Source organism: Apis laboriosa, unplaced genomic scaffold (genome assembly GCF_014066325.1).
Source record: "Apis laboriosa isolate Shangri-la unplaced genomic scaffold, ASM1406632v1 scaffold74_cov149, whole genome shotgun sequence".
NCBI classification, from domain to species: Eukaryota; Metazoa; Arthropoda; class Insecta; order Hymenoptera; family Apidae; genus Apis; species Apis laboriosa.
Window position 1 is genome coordinate 2,181,875 of NW_025224330.1, and position 4,969 is coordinate 2,186,843.

Consider the following 4,969-nt stretch of genomic DNA (forward strand, 5'->3'; position numbering starts at 1 on the left):
TTAGTTCCTCTCTCTGAATTCTTTTTTTTCTGGAATATTCGCTGCACTTTTCTTCGGAAACTCTCGTCTCCGGAGAATATTTATCTTCTTCGTGTTTCTACGCGTAGAAACGAACACATTGTTACCCTGCTATTGAGACGTTTTCCTCAGGGCGTTTATTATTTCTTTCTTTCCTTTTTTTTTTTTTTTGTTTTTGACTCGCAGTTCACACGGAAACTTCAATTGATCGTCTCCCTACGAGATTGAGAAAAGTAATTAACGTTTTATCATTCACGAGATAAAAAGATGATTAAACTCGAAAATCTTCCGTTTAATCATCCAACACATTGGAAATCGGTATCTCACGTTTATCTCTGGAATTAATAGAAGCAAAACTTCTGTTAAACAAATGCAATTAACAACGCGATATTGTGTTTTCTTTTATTGGCCAGATACGATCGATTACGAGTGCAGATTATCCATTAATTTATTTCGTTTCCATTTCACGTTTCCTAAAATATCTTTTATTAAAAGTCTTATATAAAATGAGATAGTTTTATTTTTAAAAATGATTTTTAAATAATTCGGGTTAATGAGAATCAACGATACGTTATTCATTATATGTAAATGTAACGATAGTATGTGTATATTAGATATTGTGGATTGTTAAGTGAAATTTAGAAGTCAAATTTTGCTGCTGTATGAAAATATATATCCTTATCGTTAAGTTCATCCTCCTATCATATTCGCAACATATAGTTTCAATATAACGAAACATTCTTTCACATCTCATATTATAAAGAAAAAAAAAAAAAAAATAATCGAATATCTAATTTGATATCAATAAAATTCAATAAAAAATAATCGTTATAATTATAATTAATTAACTCGTATAGATTCGAAAACGAAGGATTAAATAAGGATTAATAAAAGAATATACCTCTTTGCAATTTTCCACGATTATCACCACTTTTATTTTCCTCCCTGAAAACGAAAAAAAGCGGCGAGGGATTCTCGTTATTGGCCGCGATACGTTAAAAAAAAAAAAAAAAGAAAAGAAGAAAAAAAAAATCGATCGAAAAGTGCAAGGCCATTTCCATCGTTCGAAAACGTTCATTTCGCTATTCTGGATCGAGATTCTGGATCGTCGATGCGCGTTAATAACGCGGCCAGGGAAGAGAACAAACGAGAAAACGTGGATGTTGTTCTCTTCGAAATTCTCACGTAGTGTTCCCTCTCCACCGCCTTGGGTGTTGCGGTCGAGTTAGTATTCACTACTTCCTGACCTGACCCACATTCATTCACCCATTCATTGCACCCGCGAATCTTTCGGTTACCGAGAGCCGTGTGTCGAGCCGAGCTTCCCTGACTTTTCTTAATCTCGTTGAGGATAGCTGTGTCGAGACGATTTCTCTTTATTTTTCTTTATTTTCTTTCTTTTTTTTTTTTTTTTTGAACGATGAAACGAGAAAATAAAAAAAGAGCAATTTTCTCGAGCTCGGGCGGGGAACAGTGCTTGTTCCTTAATCCAAAACTTTGGACCGGAGAATGTGTGTGAAATTTCGAAATTTTTGTTAGAGCTTTTGATACGATTTTTGTTTCACGATATTGTGTTCACATAATTGAAAGGAAAAAGAATTTTTGAAATAATTTCGATTATTAATTTTTTTACGTCGAAAAGTAAAATTCCAATTATTCTCGTTCATTTCATATTTTTGCATAATTTTCACATTGATTTTTATTTTATATACGTGAAGATGTAGTCGAAAAAAAAAAAATTCTTTTACAGAAAAATTTTCATCGATTATTATAATCATTAAATTTTGCGTTGTGTAAGAATGTGCAATGTTCAGAATTAGTTAATTAATAAAGAAATTCGAGTTAGATATCGCTTGAACTTTGACAATGAGTAATCGTATATCGGTTGTAAATATGTTGATTAATTTTATCTTGTTACCGACATTGATTTTCATTATACAATCTTACAGTTACGTAAGCTTGTTCATAAAAAGATGTTTAATTAACGACAGTGGAAACGGTTGAAGTTTATTTCTCCACTACGGGAATATTAACGAGTACATTCTCATTCTTCCCTCTAAAATGACAATAATATAATATTTGTTATTTTCTTAAAATCAATTTCGTAACGCGCCACGGAAATTCTTGTTAAATTAGCAAATTTGTTGAGCGTGCAATTAATACGACTCCGCCGCGCATTACACTAATACTAATACTAACATCGTATATATTGTATTGTGTATTGTATCGTAGCTCTATTGAATCGATCATATTGCAAACTTGATTCCTTCCACTGTAATATCGAGTTACACTCGTGACACAGATTAGAGAGGAGGATACGAAACGTACGTGGGAATTACGTTTGGGGAGTTAATTTTAATTCTAAACAAGACCGGAACAATTATTCCTGCTCGAACGAATGATTATCATTTTAATTTTGATTTTATCGTAATTGAATCGAGGATTGTCAATTACACGACGGCATTATTACATCTCTATTATTACATCTCTATTAATTCTATAAATTATCTGATCCCAAAATCTATTATTATAATCATTAAAATAATCGTTATTTCAAGGCTAATCTGAAATTAAATCTTTATACTTGTAAATTCTATTCTCATTAATTAATTAATGTTCTTAAAGAAAGATCTCGATCGAATCTTAAAAAAAAAAAAAAAAAAGATTTCGAAATCTTGAACAAATGTCTTCGAACAAATGTCAAAGATAACCAATATTAAAATATTAAATTAAAATATTAAATTTTCTACAATTTCTAAACTATATTCACGATACAGATGATTCAGGATTAAACGTGTTTACATTTGCGCACCGTTCCTCCGAAACTCTTGAATTTATTCAAACGTTCCTTCCGCCTCGATAAATTCACGATATTCCAATAAAGAAGCGATCGATGTAACAAGGCTAAATGAACGTCGGCCGCGTTCAACGAGTAACGAATGTTTCGCAATTGTGCAGAATAGGATCTGTGATCCGTCGAAAATATCCGAATAGATTCTAGGAATGTGGAAGGAATTTCGGGTGTAAGGAGGTGCGTGAGGTATGAGCGTTGTACGTACACGTATATGCATATATATAAAATATATATAAAATAGTGGCTGAACGGGGTCGAAGAGCGAGTTTGGAGCGGATTTAGCATGGGCATGAATAGAGATGGAATTCAACCGCGCGCACAATGGAAGAATTAGCGGGAAAAAATTAAGGGTTCAAGGGACGGCGTGTGCGCGAGAGAAATGGGGAGGGAGAGGAGGGGGGAGGAATGTGGTATTCGTAGGTGTCGTTTGAAGTTTCCCTTCCTTTCGAATAAATTTCGTTTTTTTCGCATATATGACGCAATAAAGGATTATAACGTAACATTTTTTTGCGAGGGAAATTGACGCGAATATTTTAATGCGCATAAGTTTTAACGGAAGATAAAGTGTATATAATTTAAACATAAATATTTTAGATTTAGCTTTTATATTCGGTTTGTTAATGTAATAATGCTATAACTAACGAAATTTCTCGCAATTTTTAAATAATTCCTAGAGTGTAAGTTAATGCAGTTTAAATTCATTCATTTTGTAACTGTAGAAGAAATATATATAATTTTGATTTTTTATTTGAAAAAATTTAAGGAAATTTTTACGCACTTTAATTATGAACAGAATTCTATGTATAAAATTATATTAGAATTTAATTTAATCGTGAATAATTAAATGGATAAATATAGGAAAAATAATCAGTGGGAAATACTTGTTATTTTCCATAACAATTGCATTATTGTTTTCTATCATATTTACTTCGTTTAGATTGTATGGAAATACGTGTTTACATTAAACACGAAATCACCATGAAACGTCTCGACATGATTTATCGTGACAATGCACACAGTAATTTCAAAATTGAGGAGTCTCTTGCACGTGATCAGTATGCATAGACACGCTTAAGTAGAGGATAGAAGCTGCTGGATTGACTCGTAGGCCAATGCGACAGAAAATAATAGGCAGAGTCTGTCGTTCGTTTTTCTATCTCAATTGCGTAATCAATGTATCAAAGTTTTCAATAGCAAATTCTTCTAGACTCGGCATCAATAATTAAGATAAAAGAATTATCATTTTTAATTCAATTTACGCATTATCATTTCCCATGTTTATATAACTCATTATTATTTAACAAAGAAGTATATTATTTCGTGCAAAGATCGAATAATACATTAAATCATTAATCAACGTTAAATTGATCCACGCATGAGTCTTAAAAAAGGAACGAAATTTTCATCACAAATATACGGATATACGTACAATCGTCTTCGATCTTAATTCAAGTATCACTCAAACAAATATGGATAATTTAAAATATTGACAATTTATTACACGTTCACACGAAAACGCATTAAAATTGTATCATCGGTTGCATTTTCTCTCATTTAAATGTGCAACACACACCGGGATCATCCGCATCGTGCACCCATAAACTAAAATATTTCATTCGAAAGTGTTCCGGTTCGCAAGGAAGGGAGGAGGCTCCGCTTTATTTTTATCCGAACCACTCGATCCTCTATCGACAAATTTCATTGTCGATCCAATCCACTTCTACCTAACAGAGAAAGAAATATGTTACTCATACGCGTTGTTGCGCGCTAAGATATTTACTCGACGGCCCGCGTCCTTGCAACGACGCTATAAATTTCACGGAAGCATCCCGGGGTTCGTAAAGTGGGCTTCTGGGTGACGGTTTTCGCCTGTAAATCGAAGAAAACGCGGCGGCAATCTGGTTCGTCGATATTCGCGCCGCTCTCGCCTCCTCCGCTTCCGGTCCACGATCCTACTACCGGGGGCGACCGAGATTTAAATGGCAGACTGGTAATTGCGTTCGTGGAACGAGATAGGCCGCGAGAGAGCTTTATCGATGAAACCTCTCTCTCTCTCTCTCTCTCTCTCTCTCTCTCTCTCTCTCTCTCTCTCTCTCT